Source organism: Pan paniscus, chromosome 18 (genome assembly GCF_029289425.2).
Source record: "Pan paniscus chromosome 18, NHGRI_mPanPan1-v2.0_pri, whole genome shotgun sequence".
Taxonomy (NCBI): domain Eukaryota; kingdom Metazoa; phylum Chordata; class Mammalia; order Primates; family Hominidae; genus Pan; species Pan paniscus.
In genome coordinates this window covers 28,968,544-28,987,432 of record NC_073267.2, presented here as the reverse complement: position 1 = coordinate 28,987,432, position 18,889 = coordinate 28,968,544, and the positions used below count along the sequence as shown (strand labels likewise).

Below are 18,889 nucleotides of genomic sequence, written 5' to 3'. Positions count from 1 at the left end.
GAGATTGCGCCATTGCGCTCCAGCCTGGGCAACAACAAAACTCCGTCTCAGACAAAAAAAAAGGGGGGGGGCGGTGTTTAAGGGGTTTAGGGCAGATCTGGCTACTCTCTTTAAGTGGGTAAGTGAACTTAGGAGTCATTGGTGGGAACCATTTTCTGCCAGGTGAACTGAGAAAGAAAGAAAGTCGATTTGTACCTAGTGAGAAGGACACAGAAGCAGAGAGGTAGATAGATAAGAGCTACAGAGAGGGGACCTCCCAGGACCCTGGAGGGCTCCATCTGTTCTTCACATCCAGATGATTCTGTGAAGCTCCACTTTTTCAGAGCCTGTGAGAAAGTAATGAAGTTCCCCTTCTGCTAAACTAGACTAAGTTTATTTTTTTAACCACATCCTGAGTAATATAAACACTTACCTTGCAGAGCTGCTGTAAGAAATAAAAATAATAAGCTGGGCGCAGTGGCTCATGCCTGTAATCCCAACACTTTGGGAGGTTGAGGCAGGTGGATCACCTGAGGTCAGGAGTTCGAGACCAGCCTGGCCAACATGGTGAAACCCATCCCTACTAAAAATACAAAATTAGCCAGGCGTGATGGTGCCTCTATCACAATGAACAACATGCTGGTCCCCCACACTCCTGTATATGCTCCTGTGTCCACATCTGGTTGTGTGTGTGTGTGTTTGAGACAGGGTCTCACTCTATTGCCCTGGGTGGAGTGCAGTGGCGTGATCTCAGCTCACTGCAGTCTCGACATCCTGGGCTCAAGTGATCTTCCCACCTCAGCTTCCTGAGTAGCTGGGACTACAGGTGTGTACCACCACATCCAGCTAATTTTTTTGTACTTTTGTAGAGACAGGGCTTTACCATGCATGCTTATAATCCCAGCTACGTGGGAGGCTGAGGCAGGAGAATTGCTTGAACCCAGGAGGCAGAGGTTGCAGTGAGCCAAGATCAGGCCATTGCACTCCAGCCTGGGCAACAAGAGCAAAACTCTGTCTCAAAAAAAAAAAAAAAAAAAAAAGAGTAATATATGCAAAGCTCTTACCTCAGTGCCTGGCCCATGGTAAATAACATGGAATACATGGTTGCTAATATTATAATCAAGCCACAAGGACATACTATTACAGGAACTAGACAAATTAATCATCGTGCCCAGTCATCTAAATTACTTTTCCCTGGAAGGGTGGCATGTCATGGGGTTCTGTCCTTGGTCCTCTCCCAGGCCATAATTTTATCAATGGCTGGATCTGGCTGTTGAAGCTGTTTATTATGTTGGCGGATGACATTCAGATGGGAGGCACACAGAATAAACTGGATGACGGAATCTGGGTTCAGATCAGTTTCTTCAGGTTAGAGATAGAGCAAGAGTAGCTTGAAAAAATGCATAATGGCCAAGGTAAAGGTCCTCTACACGGGGAGGCATTGGGAGGGAAGAGTGGCTTAAGAAAAGTTCAGGAGGCAAAAGACAGGGCTTTTAGCTGATGTGCTCAGTATGAGCTAACATTATGGTATGGCTGCCAAAACCACCACTACCATGGCACAAAATGAGTGCGTGAGAAATATTTGCTCAGACTAAGACAGATGAAGGGCGCTAACATATTTTAGCAACTAATACATGCCGGGCCCCATGCTGAACACTTGACATTTGCTATTTCCACTGACACTCTCATTAACCCTAGGAGATAGGTATTATTATCATTATCCCCATTTGAGAGGTGAGAATGCTAAGGCTTAGAGAGGTGAAGTGACTTGACCAAGGTAGTAGAGAGCAGATATGGTATTTGAACCCAGTTTTCATTAGAAAGCACAACTCCGGCCAGGTGTGGTAGCTCACACCTGTAATCCCAGCTTTGGGAGGCCGAGGCGGGTGGATCACGAGGTCAAAAGATCAAGACCATCCTGGCCAAGATGGTGAAACCACATCTCCACTAAAAATACAAAAATTAGCTGGGTGTGGTGGTGCGTGCCTGTAATACCAGCTACTCAGGAGGCTGAGGTAGGAGAATTGCTTGAACCCGGGAGGCGGAGGGTGCAGTGAGCCAAGATCGCACCACTGCACTCCAGCCTGGCGACAGAGCAAGACTCCGTCTCAAAAAAAAAAAAAGAAAGAAAGTGCAACTCCATTCCTATATTCTATACTGATCAGTTCAAAACTGGAATATCCCATTTGGTTCTCAGTGTATTTTTAGAGAAAGATGAACTTTTCCAGATGAAGGTGACCAGGAAGGTGAAAACTCACACAGGAAGTCTCCTTGAGAATGAATCAAGTCTGGAAAACCAAGAGCAAGTCCGTATATCAGCCTCTCCTACCCGAGTCCACAGAAATGACACCATTTAAAGTCTATGGCAGCATATGCTTATTTCCCAGCACTTTGGGAGGCTAAAGTGGAAAATAAAAAGGGGTGCCACTAGCAGATTAAAAATGTTGAGAAATCCCTGAGAAATGAATGGCAGACAGAATTGAATTCATGAACAAAAACACAGACCAAAACAGAAGGACAGCCGCAAAAGGTGAAGGTGGGCCCGGGCTGCTCCAAACCTAGAGGCAGCACATTCTCCAGGGAGAGGAGAAGGCCCCAGGCCAAGGGTCAAAGAGATTGATGGAGAGCTCCCGTGGGGATACCAGGAGGCAGCCTGTCAATCCCACTAGCCTTCAGGAGCTGTGACTACAGGTCTTTGGGACAGAAAAGCAGGACATAGCCAGAAAGAAAAAAGAGACCCTGTGCTCACAAGACCAAGTATTACATCATACTTCTCGCAGCAAGTTCTGACCCTCTGCCCGTAAGTATTGGCAGCAATCTATAGCATCTACAGAGAAGGAAATGGGAAATCAGTGGCTCATGCCTGTAATCCTAGCACTTGGGAGGCCGAGGCAGGAAGAATGCTTGAGGCCAGGAGTTCAGACCAAGCTGGGCAACATGTGAGACACCTTCTCTATAAAAAAAAAAAAAAAGAAAGAAAGAAAGAAAAAGAAAATAGGGAACAGGAAATCATACTACACAGAAGAGCACATATCCACAAATCACAAAACATTCCAGGAAAACCAACATCCATGAAAGACAGGGACTAATTTAATAAATAGAGGAAATAACAATCAAACAGATAATAATGCAAGCAGAGACACTTAAAATATATTTAATATTATCAGAAGGATAAGAGAGGAAGGACATTGCATCTATCAAACAAGAACAGCCTATTACAGAAAAATAACTAATTAAAAAATTACATTGCTGGTAACTTGGGAAACATAAAAAAAAAAATCACAAATGAAAGATTTAGTCATCAAAATAAATCATTTGTGACCAGCCTGGCCAACATGGTGAAACCATGTCTCTACCAAAAACACAAAATTAGCCAGGCATGGTGGTGGGTGCCTGTAATCCCAGCTACTTGGGAGGGTGAGGCAGGAGGGGGGCAAAGGTTGCAGTGAGTGGAGATCATGCCACTACACTGCAGCCTGGGCCACAGAGCGAGACTCTGTCTCAAAATAAATAAATAAATAAAATAAAATAAAATAAAATAAAAAAGTAAAAGAAATCAAAACATGCTGAAGGGCAGAATAGATACAGATAGAGAGAAAATTAGTGATCTGGAAGATTAAACAGAGGCATTTTTCCAAAACACAGGAATAAAGACAAAGAGGACTGGCAAAAATATAAAAAGCTGTTAATTACTATTCCATACAATTAGAAAGACAGGCTGTCTCAGATGTTTTTGGGTAAAGTGTAAATTCAGATTTTCTCATGAGGCTATTTCCAGATTTCCCACCACATAAGCCAAACAAATCCCTATTATTTAGGCCAAGGGTAAGCAAATTAATCACAGGCCAAATCTGGCCAGCCACTTATTTTTGCAAATAAAATTTTACTGGAACACAGCCATGCTCATTTACATATTGACTATGGCTGCTTTTGTGCTCAATGGCAGAGTAGTTGTGACAAGAGACCGTGTGGCCCACAAAGACTGAAGTATTTACTACCTGATCCTTTACAGAAAAAAGTTTGTTGACCCCTGGTTTAGACCATTATTAGTTGGGTATTTTGCTATTTGTGGCCAAAGCTACTCCTAATTGAAATAAATAATAGAGTTGCATAGGCTGGGCACAGTGGCTCATGCCTGTAATCCCAGCACTTTGGGAGGCCAAGGCAGGCAGATCACTTGAGGCGGGGAGTTTGAAACCAGCCTAGCCAACATGGTGAAACCCTGTCTCTACTAAAAAAAAAAAAAAAAAAATACAAAAATTAGCTGGAGTGGTGGTGCACACCTATAATCCCAGCTACTCCCAGCTACTAGGGAGGCTGAGGCACAAGAATCCCTTGAGTCTGGAAGGCGGAGGTTGCAGTGAGGTGAGATCACACCAGTGCACTGCACTCCAGCCTGGGCAACTGGGCAACAGAGTGAGACTCCAGTTCAAAAAAAAAAAAAAAAAAAAAAAGAATAGAGTTGCATAAATAGAAAAAGCTCCAGAAAGATGAACATCCAATGTATAACAGCAGTTATTTCTGGGAAGGGGAATGAGATTGAGGGTAAATTTGACAGGCTATTTTTGTTTAACGTGCAAACTTGAAAATTTTTTAATAACAACAATATACTCAAATTATTTTGCGATTTAATTTTTCCAAGAAGAATTGAAGGTCTTACACTATGATGATAAAGAACAAACTACTGATGCATTAAAAAACATGGATGGAGCCAGGCATGGTGGCTCAGCTACTTGGGAGGCTGAGGCAGGATTGCTTGAGCCCAGGAGTTTGAGGCTACAGTGAGCTGTGACTGTACCACTGCACTCCAGCCTGAGTGGCAGAGCAAGGCCTTTCTCCAAAACAAAACAAAACAAAACAAAAAACAGTCAAAATAGTGGTTATCCTTGGAGAGGTATTAACTGGGAGGGGACATGTGAAAACCTCTTAAATATAGATTATTCTACATTTGATGTGAATAACTGATTTTATATATTTATATATAAAAATTCATAAAACTATACACTTAAGCTTATTTTATTGCACATAAGTTATACCTCAATAAATACATTTTAAAAAGAATAATGCAAAGTAGGCATTTTTCATTGTCCCTTAGTATGGTCCTATTTCTGAAATATATGTAGTTGCATAGAAAAAAAATGCTAGAGGCACAGTGGCTCCCGACCGTAATCCCAGCACTTTGGGAGGCAGAGGCAGGAGGGTCGCTTGAGTTCAGGAGTTCAAGACCAGCCTGGGCAAAATGGCGAGATCCTGTCTCTACAAAAAATACAAAAATTAGCTGGAGATGGTGGCATATGCCCATAGTCCCCAGCCACCTGGGAGGCTGAAGTGAGAGGATCACTTGAGCCGTGTTCATGCCACTGCACACCAGCCTGGGTGACAAAGTGAGACCCTGCCTCAAAAAAAAAAAAAAAAGAAAAGAAAAGAAAAGAAAAAGACAAGAAAAGAAAAAGGAAAGGGAAAAGGGAAAAGAAAAAAAAAGCTAGAAAGAAATATAAATATAAATACAGATGATATCAATGGATCATCTTAGGATTTTTCGACTTTATTGTGGTATGAAAGCAATATACATTCAGTGGAAACTGTACTTCAAGTACCTAAACAAGCATTCTGTTTTTCACTTTGAGTACAGTACTCAATAAATTACATGAGATATTCAACACTTCATGATGAAACATGCCTTGTGTTAGATGATTTTGCCCAACTGTAGGCTAATATTTAAGTGCCGTGAGCACATTTAAGGTAGGCTAGGTTGAGCTATGATGTTCAGCAGGTTAAGTATATTAAATGCATTTTCTTTTGATTTACAGTATTTTCAACTTAGGATGGGTTTATTGGGACATAACCCATTGTATGTTAAGGAGCATCTGTAATAGTGATTATCTAGGTTGGTACGATAACGAACCATTTTTGTACCTTTCTGCATTTTCTAATTTCTTGACAATCAGCATGCATTAGTTGTGGAATCAGAAAGAAATTAAATGTCGAATGCAGGGCCCACTGGCCTGGCTATCTGCAGGTGTAAACTACACCAACCCTGCCTCCCTACCCCAACCCCAGCTACTCCAGCTGATGGAACACGGTGTGGACAGGATCTGACAGAGGGACTCGACGAATAATAAACAGCAAACACTTAAACAGCCCTTACAGATATGGTTCTAAGTGCTTTACATGTATTAGTCTTTTAATTCTCTCAACAACCCCAGGAGGAGGTACTCTATTTTCAGCTCCATTCTGCGGCTGAGGAAACTGACGCGCAGAGAGGTTAGGTAATTGCTGAAAACTACACAGCTAGTAGTAGAGCCAGGATGTGAACCCAGGCTGTCTGCCCCAGCCTCCTGCCTTGCCTGCCCGGGACCGTTCCACCTCAGTGCCAAGCCATCTCCCAGGACTTCAATAAAGCACGAGTGGCCCAAACAATGTATTTTTTTAAAGAGTTTAGGTTTCTATATTAAAAAAAAAAAAAAAAGAAGAAGAAGTTGGAAAAGTCCCGAATTTTATTGAACTTCCTTATACTTATTTCAGTTTCTGGTTTGTTTTTTTTTTTTTTGAGACAGGGTCTCACTTTGTCACCCAGGCTGGAGTGCAGTGGCGCGATCTTGGCTTATTGCACCCTCAATCTCCCGGGCTCAGGTGATCCTCCGACCTCGGCCTCCCAAGTAGCTGGGACTACAGGCATGCAACACTGTGCCTGGCTCATTTTTGTATTTTTAGTAGATACGGGGTTTTGCCATGTTGCCCAGGCTGGTCTCGAACTCCTGGGCTCAAGTGATCCTCCTGCCTTGGCCTCCCAAAGTGCTGGGATTACAGTTGTGAAGACCCACTGCACCTGACCTTATTTCAGTTTTTGTTTTGAATTATATAGTGGTGGTGGGGAGGAAGGCACAATTCACTTGCTTCTTTTTTTAATTGGTAATTATTTTTAATTGTAATTTTTTTTTGAGGCAGGGTCTCACTATGTTGCCAGGCTGGCCTCAAACTCCTGGGCTCAAGTGATCCTCCTGCCTAAGCCTCCCAAAATGCTAGGATTGCAAGCATGAGCCACCACATCTGGCCTTCAGTAGCTTCTTTTTAAAAAATTCTTAATTTATTTTTATTTTTAATTTTTGTGGGTACATAATGGGTGTATATATTTATGAGTTACATGAGATGTTTTTATACAGGCATACAATGCATAATAAGCACATCAGGGTAAAAGGGGTATCCATCCCCTCAAGCATTTATCCTTTGTGTTTATAAACAACCCAAGTATATTCTTTTAGTTATTATTATTATTTTTTTGAGACAGAGTCTCCCTCTTATCGCCCAGGCTGGAGTGCATTGGCATGATCTCGGCTCACTGCAACCTCTGTTTCCTGGTTTAAGTGATTCTCCTGCTTCAGCCTCCCCAGTAGCTGGGACTACAGGTGTGTGCCACCATGCCCGCCTAATTTTGTATTTTTAGTAGAGACGGGATTTCACCATGTTGCCTGGGCTGATCTTGAACTCCTGACCTCAAGTGATCCGCCTGCCTCGGCCTCCCAAAGTGCTGGGATTACAGGTGTGAGCCACTGCACCCAGCCATTCTTTCTACTTTTTTGGTGCCCATTAACCATCCTCACTTCTCCTGCCACCCTCCGTAGCCTCTGGGACCCATCCGTCTATTCTCTATGCCCATGAGTTTAATTTTTAGCTCCCATAAATAAGTGAGAACATGTGAAGTTTGTCTTTCTGTGCCTGGCTTATTTTACTAAACATAATAATCTCCAGTTCCACCCATGTTGTTGCAAATGACAGGATCTCATTCTTTTTTCTGGCTGCACAGGACTCCATTGTGTGTGTGTACCACATTCTCTTTATACGTGTGTCTGTTGGACACTGAGGTTGCTTCCAAGTCTTGGCTATTATGAACAGTGCTGCAAGAAACATGGGAGTGGAAAAATTCCTTCGATATACCCACTTCCTTTCTTCTGGGTATACATTTAGGAGCGGAATTGCTGGATCGTATGGTAGCTATTTTTTGAGGAATCTCCAAACTGTTCTCCATAGTGATCATACTAATTTACATTCCCAACAAACATGTACAAGGATTCCCTTTTCTCTGTATCCTCGCCAGTATTTGTTTTTGCCTGTCTTTTGAATAAAAGCCATTTTAACTGGGATGAGATGATATCTCATTGTAGTTTTGATTTGCGTCTAGTGGCTTCTAACTGGAATCTGGCTGTAGTTAATTGCATTGAGTTTAGGGAGGTAAGTATCAGACCAGCTCCCCTTGCCAGATGAGGAAACTGAGTCTCACATTTACCTGGCAGTCATTGCCTCTGCCCAGCCCTGTGGTCACAGGAGTTTGGGGTCCTCCTGTCTGGCTGTAAACCAGTAGCAAGGGCCTACAGGGAGGAGGGGGAGTGGCATGTTCTTGCCACTTTGCCAGGGTGCACAGAACACAGGCTATCAGCTGAGCCCTGTACTTGCTGTGTTACCCAGGGCAGGCTGTCTCACCACTCTGAGCCTAGACTTCCTCTCATGTAAGATAAGGATAATATTCCTTGCCTTATCGGGCATTGTGAAGAGTCAACAAGACAACAGATGTCAACAAGATTTTTTTTTTTTTGAGATGGAATTTCGCTCTTGTCGCCCAAGCTGGAGTGTGGTGGCACAATCTTGGCTCACTGCAACCTCCGCCTCATGGGTTCATGCGATTCTCCTGCCCCAGCCTCCTGAGTAGCTGGGATTACAGGCACCCACCAACACACACAGCTAGTTTTTGTATTTTTAGTAGAGACAGGGTTTTGCCATGTTAGCCAGGCTGGTCTCAAATTCCTGACCTCAGGTGATCCACCTACCTCAGCCTCCAAAGTGCTGGGATTACAGGCGTGAGCCCCCATGCCCGGCTTTGAATATAATTTTTAACAATTGTGCTGTCAGTTACTATTCCCACCACACAGTGGCCATGAAGGGGACAGCTGCTGTTTTTTGCCTTTCCCTCTTTTTCTGGCACCAGTATCCTGATTTTCCTTTTGGAAAATATCCCTTCCTAACCTGTGCTTTACGTAGGGTTGACCCCACCCAACCTTTGTCTCCAGGACAAGTGCACAACCCTAGATGGGCCAGCGAGTCTCTATCTGGGGCCGTGGCTGAAGAGTTAGCCTTGGAGAGCGCTCACTCTTTGCTGAAGTTGCTGAGAGAATTCCGAAAATGACAGGAAGGAGAAGGGGAGAAGGAGGAGGAAGCAGAGAAGGAGGAAGAAGCACCAATCACTATTCAGGGATTCACAACCTGTAGGGCACTGTTCTAGGCACCCTGACCACCTAGTGAGACAGGTGCTGCCACTATCCCCATTCTATATGGAAAGAAACTGAAGCTATGAGGTGGCTGAGCTGCTTGGGTGAGTGATGAGCCAGGATTCATCCCCAAACCTTTTAAATCTAGCACCTAAGCTTCCCCCACCATGCCATCTGGCCTCTACACTGTAAGCCTAAGGCTGCTGGTAGCCATCTTGCCACCTGGTAGAGAGCAGACCTGCCACCAAAGAAGGCAGAGTCAAGAGGGACTAAGTCAGAGCACCTAGATCCATCCATGCCTGATGTCTGCCCCTGAACTTTTCAGCTAGGTGAGGCAACAAATTCTCTTATTTTGCAGAAGCTGGTTTAAGGAAGGCTTCTATCACTTAAACAGAAGCTGACAGACATGGCCTGTGGACACTACTAAAGCTGAAGTCACAGAAGCATTGGCTCTTGTCAGACTTGGGGGACCACAGAGGAAATACGGGCTCAGAGAGGGGAAAGCAAGTGTGTCCATGGTCAGTGACAGCAGCCAGGACTGAAGCCCCCATGGCCTGGCACTTTCATGACCTGTGTCTTGCTCCTCCAAAAGTGTCCCCAGAGTAAGTGACAGTTTTCATGGGGTGTTTTTATCCTGCAGACATACCTTTCCTGAGTAACTTGCAGGAACCTCCTCTTAGCACCATTCTCTCTTCTAATCATATTCCATACAGTGACTTCTGGGGGTGGAGGGAGGAGGTAAAGAGAGCTATCTTAAAGGCTATTTCATGCCTAAGATCTGAGGATAGAGAAAACTTTGATGGTGCTCTGTTGAAGGGCACATTGTTTATCCAAAACAGACTCGGGAAAGGGAAGCTGTCAACATTATCTCTGTCTGGTCACAAATTGCAGCTCTCTGATGGGATTTTTCCTAGAGTTTAATCTTGTGCTGGAAGCTAAGCTGATACCAGGAAGGTTTTAGACATGTCAATCTCCTTCCTGGCATTTTATCAGAAATTGATTCTCTTTGCTTTTCGGGGCTGGAGTCTTGGCCCTGTTGTTGTTAAACTTGGGTGTTTGTGTACACATCTCCTGCAGTGCCCAACCTAACTGCAGAGGTCCTGGGACAGGCTGGGGACTCAGATACAAAGGAATTCCTACAGGGATGGATTATGCACCATTCTTCCATCATACCAAAGGGGCCCAATCTGTGTCCTTCTCTTTCTCAGCAAGACTTCTCCACCTGTGACTTTCAAGGGATTAGCTTTGTAAATAGGATATTTTGCCCTGCCAGTCCTAAATTATAATTGTTGACATTTATTGAGCTCTGAGTATGTGCCAGGTTCCGTCCTAAGCACTTGACACGTATGAATTCACTGAATCCTTGCCACAGTCCTGTGAAATGCAGGTTTCATATCATCCCCATCTTATAGAGGGGGAAGTCGAATCACGAAAAGGTAAGTCACTTGCCTGAGTGGTAGAGCTAGCCTAGGAATCCACGCTGTTTGGTTCCAGGGTTCGCAAGCTCAATTCCTCTGCTGCACTGCTTCTAATCCTGCCCTGTGTCTTATTTGCCCTGCATAAATCAGAAGTTGTCAATGTTACCAGGGCCCCTCTCTTCAAGTTCTCAAAGCTGCAGAGAGACCAAGACCTCAAGAAGCAGAAAGACTGACAACAATAATTTCGCAAGTGGGAATATATTTGGCAGTTGAATCTAAAATAGATTTTGTTCTTCTCTGCCCAGAAATATGAACTAAAAGGTTTCATTCCAGTAAAAGTGCAGAGTTGGAATGTCAGCTGTCATACCAGGCTCTTTGTAATGCAACACCACCAACTTGCCTTTTCTTTTGTTTTCTTCCTTTAAAAAAACTTTTTTTTAAACAAAGCAATTGAGATCTGTAAATATGGACGGGGCAACAAGACTGAAATTGCAAGAACACGGAGAACTGAATGGAGAAAAGGGAAGGAAGTATCTGCAGTTTGCACGCTAGTGGAGTCTGAAACTCACAGAAAAGTCACCTGTCTTACTGGTGCCTGTAATCAGCCAAGACAAATCTTATGAGCTCAGGGCTGCAAGAGATGGCTTGCAGAAATCGAGGTGCTGCAATTCACAATTGCAATGTGGAACCAACCAAAATGCCCACCAATCAATGAGTAGGTAAAGAAACTGTGGTATGTATATATGATGGAATACTACTCAGCCATAAAAAGGAATGAATTAATGGCATTCGCAGCAACATGGGTAGAACTGGAGACTATTATTCTAAATGAAGTAACTCAGGAATAGAAAACCAAACATTGTGTGTTTTCACTTACAAGTGGGAGCTAAGCTATGAGGATGCAAAGGCTATAAGAATGACACAGTGGACTTTGGGGACTCAGGGGGAAAGGGTGGGAAGGGGGTGAGGGATAAAAGACTACAAATTAGGTGTAGTGTATACTGCTTGCGTGATGGGTGCATCAAAATCTCACACATCACCACTAAACAACTTACTCATTTTACCAAATACCACCTGTTCCCCAAAAACCTATGGGAAAACAAAAGAAATCAAGGTGCTAGATATACCCCCAAGTCCTTCTCAAGTAAACGTCCCTCCTCTCACCCCCACAAGACAAGTGAACTAGGGAACTATAGGAGTGGCCACTGAATGGCTCCATTGTGGGCACCTCGGTCAAGGACAGCCACACTTGAATCTGGTCAGCTTGCTACAAGATAACCTGGGGGAAAAAAAATAGCTCTATCCCTTTCATGCACTGTTAAAAGATGAATTGGAAACATCAATTTAAATAGAGCACACACCCTTTGATCCATTAGTTCTACTTTTAAGCATTTAACCTTTGGCTATTCCTATGTGCACAGGGATGTCTGCTCCAGAACATTCTTTAAAGTATTCTTATAGTAGCAAAAGACTATTAATGACTAGATATTCATTAATCAAGAATTAGTAATACATTTATGCAATTATTTAGGACCAAAACCTGACCTGAAATGACATAAAATTTATAGCCTTTATTTACCCACTTAGTATAAATATTCATATTTTGCTGTACACATACATTATATATATATATGTTTTAGAGATGGGGCTTCATTATATTGCCCAACCTGGACTCAAACTCCTGGGGTCAAGTGAGCCACCCACCTCAGCCTCCCAAGTAGCTGGTGGGATAACAAGCATCAGCCACCTCAATGAGTTCTGTACATATATTAATGTATTTGATTATAGAGTGCTTTTCCAGGTCCTCATAGGATGGTATAACTTTTTAAATATAAAAAAATGAAATATATTTGGCCTTAAATGTTTCAAGTAAAGAATTACATTCCTGTAAATTCACAATGGAGTACTAGGCAGCCATGAAAAGAGAGAGGTCTGTCCCTATGACCTGCTGAGGAATGCTCTCCAAGACATGTTGTTAAATGAAAAAAAAAAAAAAAAATCAAGAAGAGAACAATGTGTATTGCATGAGGGGGATGGATGGGTGGGTAAAGGAGACAAAGCATATGTTCTGCATAGCTGCATACCTGTAGAATATTTCTAGAAGGACACATAAGAAATTGATTATAGTCGTTGCCTCCTGGGAGGGCAAATGAAGACTGGTGTCAGGAATATTGTATTCCCTGAATACTCTTGAGTATTGATTAGCCAGGCCAGACTCTCTCACTGGCCTGTGGCCTGGGCTTATAGAGGAGGAAGAGCTAATAGGAGGATCAAGACAGCAACAAGGACCAGGCTAGGTGGCTCACGCCTATAATCCCAGAACTTTGGGAGGCCAAGAGGGGAGGACTGCTTGAGCCTAGGAGTTCAAGATCAACCTGGGCAACACGGCAAAACCCTGTTTCTACAAAAAATACAACAATTAGCTGGGTCTGGTGGTGCACACCTGTGGTCTCCACTACTCAAGAGGCTGAGGTGGGAGGATCACTTGAACTTGGGAGGCAGAGGTTGCAGTAAGCTGATACAGCGCCACTGCACTCCAATCTGGGTAACACAGCGAGACCCTATCTAAAACAAAAAAACAAAAAAGATAGCAACAAGATAAAGAGACCCAGAAGACCCAGAGGAGAGCAGAGGTGTGTCTGTGGTTGCACACTGAAGAGACAGAGGGCTGTCGAGATAACCTCGTCCCTGGAGGCACCCTGGATCCTGGACTCCCTCCATTGCTGTGTTCCCCTCAGACCCATCTCCTCTTCTGCTTGGGAAAAATGAAGGAAGCCTCTAGCCTTGTACCAGAAGTCTCTGTTACTAGCAGGAATGTGTGTGTGTGTGTGTGTGTGTGTGTATGTGTGTGCATGTGCATGCATGCAAAGGGAAGGCTTAACATTTTCTAGTTGGGTGAGTTCAATGACTTTTGCAATCCTTGCAAAGTCAGTTCAGCAGATGAGTGTGCTGTCAAGAGCATTTTCTGGAATCTCCAATCAACTGCAAAAACGGCCTTCCGTTATCATGGGAGGCTCTCAGAGTGATTAAGAATGAGGGCCCTGGGGCTAGCCTGCCTGGGGGCCCAGGTGCCTGGGGACACACAGCCAGGAAGCAGGAAGGCTGGAATCAGCCTCAAGTCTGGCTGGAGTGAGGGAGGCCCCTTCTGTGAAAGTGTAATTAATTGTGCTGCCTTCTCCTTGTGAATCTCTCTGTTAAATCCTAGACACTTCAAGTAATATAACAACTAACATCTATGGAACACTTATTATGTGCCCAGCACTGTGCTAGGTACGTTAATACATGACTGTATTAACCCTCTCCAAAGTGGACATTATCAAACAAGGTGAGAGGGCTCAAGTCCAAGGTCACACAGCTGGGATTTGAGGCAGAGCTGCTTGGCCTCAGGACCTGAACTGCAGCCCTCACAGCAAACTGGAGGTATTAATTCACAGAGTCAACAGTGGCCTCACAGTGGCTCTGAGCAGTAAGGGGACATGTCCCCAGCGCCATGCTCATGAGCCCCACAGTGCCCTGGGCACCAGTGTGGATGCTGTAGGGATGAATTGGAAGATGAATAAATATTTCTTCCTCCTCTGTGATCTCCTTTTTTCCAACACTGCATGATAAATTTACTTCCTAATGATTTTTGAGTAAACTACAATGACCACAATTTCAAAATCATTAATAATTCATGTTCAAGGGCCATAAACACTATATAATCTCCACAGGCAGGAACCATGAATACTTGTTAGAAATGAGGCTGAGAATATTTTTACCAGCTGAACTGAAATTATCTACTGACTTCAAGCCAACCATCAAAGCTACATTTTTCAGAAATGACTGTAACCTGGCCAGGCACAGTGACTCACGCCTGTAATCCCAGCACTTTGGAAGGCCGAGGTGGGCGGATCCCTTGAGGGCAGGAGTTTGAGGCCAGACTGGCTAACATGATGAAACCCCATCTCTACTACAAATACAAAAATTAGTCAGGCATGGTGGGACACACCCGTAATCTCACCTACTTGGGAAGCTGAGGCAGAAGCATCACTTAAACCCGGGAGGTGGAGGTTGCAGTGAACTGAGATTGTGTCACTGCACTCCAACCTGGGTGACAGAGTAAGACTATGTCTCAAAAAAAAAGAAATGACCGTAACCTTTCCAATGCTTCCGTTCAGGCCACCTCTCCCAGGAAGTCTTTCCCTCCTCTGGCACTCCCTGGAGCTTTATTTGGGGCTCATCTATAATGTTTATCATTCTCTTCTTTGGTTTTGCCTCTTGGTATCTGTGGCAGCGGTGGAGAACTGAGGTGCCTTTAGGGCCAGAGAGGCCAGGCACAGGGTACAAAGAAGCACCTGGGTCGACAGCCAGAGCTATTTATTTTGTTTTCTTTTTTTGAGATAGAGTCTCACTCTGTCGCCTAGGTTGGGGTGCAGTGGTGTGATCTTGGCTCACTGCAGCCTCTACCTCCTGGGTCCAAGAGATTCTCCTGCCTCGGCCTCCTGAGCTGCTGGTACTACAGGCATGTACCACCACGCCTGGCTAATTTTTGTATGCCAGAGTCTACTTAATCCATGGAAAGAGCTGGTTCTCATCCATGGCTGCACATTGGAACCACTTGGGGGATTAAAAAGTTCTGATGCCCAGGTTGCACACCCACATATTTTGACCTAACTGGTTTGGAAAGAGGCCTGGACATTGGGTTAGTTATATAAGTATGAATGAATGAGTAAATGTATGAATGAATGAATAAATGTATGAATGAATGAATTGCACCAGGCCCTGTGCTGACTGCTTTATGCCAGTGGTTCTCAAACTGCTACACGTTATAATCACCTGGGAACTTTTATTTTATTTATTAAAAAAAATTTTTTTTTGAGACAGGGTTTTGCTTTGTTGTCCAGGTTGGAATGCAGTGGTGTGATCATAGCCTGTTGCAGCCTTGAACTCCTGGGCTCAAGCGATACTCCCGCCTCAGCCTCCAGGGTAGCTGAGATCACAGGCACAAGACACCACACCTGATTTTTATTATTTTATTTCATTTCATTTCATTTCATTTCATTTCATTTGAGACAAGTCTCACTCTGTCACCCAGGCTGAAGAGCAGTGGCCCGATCTCGGCTCACTGCAACCTCCGCTTTCTGAGTTCAAGTGATTCTCCTGCTTCAGCCTCCCGAGTAGCTGGGATTACAGGCACCTGCCACCACGTCCGGCTAATTTTTGTATTTTTAGTAGAGATAGGGTTTCACCATGTTGGCCAGGCTGGTCTCGAACTCCTGACCTCAGGTGATCTGCCCACCACAGCCTCCCAAAGTGCTGGGATTACAGACATGAGCCACCATGCCCGGCCTCACACCTGTTTAATTTTTTTAACTTTTTTGTAGAGAAAGGGTCTTGCTTATGTTGCCCAGGCTGGTCTCGAAGTCCTGGGCTCAAGCAATCTTCTCGCCTCAGTCTCCCAAAGTGCTGGGATTACAGGCGTGAGCCACCACACTCGGCTACCTGGGAGCTTTCAAATATCCAGATGTTGCTAAGTACCGTGGTTGGCAATGTTTAAATGTGGATTTAACCATTTTAAATGTGGATTTAAACATTTTAAAAAATCCACAACTTTTAAATGTGGACACCTACTTTTTAAAAATTATAACAGGGTACGAGCTAGATACAACATATCTTTGGGCTGAATTTGGCCTGGCGAGTTCATTGACAACAGCCGCACCCTCCCTTTGTCATGGTGGCTTAAGATCCCTCAAAGAAGTACCCGATCCCAACCCAGGCTGGAAACTACGTGTTCACTCTCCAGGGAGTGCACTGGCCACACCACCTCACCACCACGTGTTCACCCTCCAGGGAGTGCGCTGGCCACACCACCTTACCACCTTGAGAAATACAACATTTGTTCTAACCAGCTCTGAGAAAGAGACAGCTGGTCTTCTCCTTGCCTTTCATGGTGACATAGTTTGATCTATACCTGGCATCCTGGGTAAGGCACAGAGGGTTGGGAAGTCAGGAGAGAGGGCATGGGATGCAGAAAGAAGAGGTGGGTGGAAAAGGCATGTTATAACCTGTCAGACGAGAGTACTGGCAGCTTGCTGTTTTTTTTTGTTTTGTTTTGTTTGTTTTTTTGTTTTTAATAATTGTTTTTTAGTAGAGGTGGGATTTTACCATGTTGCCCAGGCTGGTCTTGAACTCCTGGGCTCAAGTAATCCACCCACCTTGGCCTTCTAAAGTGCTGGGATTATAGGCAGGAGCCACTGCGCCAAGCCTTTATTTATTTAATTATTTATTTTTAAAATAATTGTTTGGGGTTGGTTTTTTGTTTTGTTTTTCTAACCGAACAAAAGCTCTGTTAAGAGAGTTAGCACTCTCCTTTTTTCAAAAGGCCTGAAACCAAGTGAAATATCTTTCCAGGTTAAGCCTGGGTATTGTGATAAACAGCCTCACTCTCTCTTTCTCACTACAAGCACTTCCCAGAAGAGAAATGATCTGAAATGCTCTCGGGCGATGGGCACAATGGGAGTGGCTGGGAAAGCAGCAATTAGGGGAGTCCCGTTGCTAGAGAGAGACAGAGAGAGAAGGGAAGAGTATCTCAACTAGTTTCCCCCGCCCCGCTCCATGGTTTCCCAGTTAATTTCTTAATGTGGATAAATGGGATGCTGCTATTCTGTGACCAAAGGCCAGGGGTGGGTTTAAGGTTTCTTTCCTGGCTTGCAGGCTGGTCTTCACCCCAGGTCAGTTAACTGAGGGCGGCCTGCAGGTCTGGGCTCACTTCCATCCCTGCTCCTCTACCTCAGGGTCTCTGGAAGGATGCTGTGGGAAGACAGGCACTTGCTTCTGCCTCCAGAGAAAGATTCCTTACCAGAAGGAGTGGGAAAATCCACCCTGGCTTTGCCCCTAGACTGCCCACTTGGGCGACACTTAGATCTTTTCAGCAGCAGCGAAGTTCCTAAGGCTTCGTCCAGCCCTCATCCTAGGTGGGCTGATTGAAAGAAAAAGAAAACGCAAACTGGCTGTTCTGGTTACAGCTGATGAAGGAAACAACAGGAGAAGGTGAAGGTCATGTAACTCACACGACGCTGAGTGCAGTTCAGCCCCAGCTTACTCCTCAGAGCTGGCCGGGACAGCCCAGAGATGGAAGGAGAAAGACCAGGTCTTCTTGCCATTTTTGAGGCCCTGGACCCAGCTGAGCCTGACAAATGCCCTTTCATTATAGGAATGATGACACTTTACAATCAAAAGTGTTGGTAGATATGTCTGGATGAATTTCTCGATTGGTCAATGTTTCTGATGAGCCACACAATTTATCTCCCCTGCACTCCTGTCCCACCTCCACTAAATAAGACTCAATTTTATATTCTCATAAGCCTGGGACATGATCAAAGGGCCCTGGAGTAACCTATGGCTCCTTGCTACCACTTCCCACTTGCTTTAGGCACCATGATCTTGCAACCTTCCTTATTCATGTCTCTCTGACTTTGACTGTACTGATTCCTTGGCCTGGAAAACTCCTAGTCATCCTTCAAGAAGTAGCCTGCACATCACCTTTTCTGCAAAGGCTTTCTTGATATTGCTGGAAGAGTCAGGTGACTGGTTTCTGTATTAAAATCTCACTTTCTCTGTCCTTCTGTGACAGCACTTCTCACACTGTATTGTAACTATTGTACTGTAGCTCTCTTTCAACTAGACAGTGCATACTCTGAGATCAAGGACTGTGTTTCACTTAACCTCTAGTCCTGGTCCCCCTGGTGCGGGGCACAAAGTAGGTGGGCTCAGAGGCGGGGAGGGGGGAAGGTGGCGGATTTCAAGAATGGCCACAATATTTTGTAGCTCTTCCCATCAAGAGGTGAGATCTATTTCCCCACCCCTTGAATCTGGGACCTTGTGACCTGCTTTCAAGAACAGAAAGTGGGGCCGGGTGTGGTGGCTCACGCCTGTAATCCCAGCACTTTGGGAGACTGAGGCGGGCAGATCACCTGAGGTCGGGAGTTCGAGACCAGCCTGGCCAGCATGGTGAAACCCCATCTCTACTAAAAACACAAAATTAGCCGGGCTTGGTGGCAGGCGCCTGTAATTCCAGCTACTTGGGAAGCTAAGGCAGGAGAATTGCTTGAACCTGGGAGGCGGAGGTTGCAGTGAGCTGAGATCACGCCATTGCACTCCAGCCTGGGCAAAAGAGAGTGACTCGACTCAAAAAAAAAAAAAAAAAAAAAGAATAGAAAGTGGTAGAAGTGACACTGTGTGACTTGTAAGCCT

General features: G+C 44.5%; 1 protein-coding gene across 10 annotated transcripts in view; it reads right to left on the bottom strand.

Annotated features, from left to right (window-relative positions):
- Positions 1-18,889, bottom strand: part of KATNIP (katanin interacting protein) — a 230,791-nt gene that overhangs the window by 187,517 nt on the left and 24,385 nt on the right. The window lies entirely within an intron of this gene.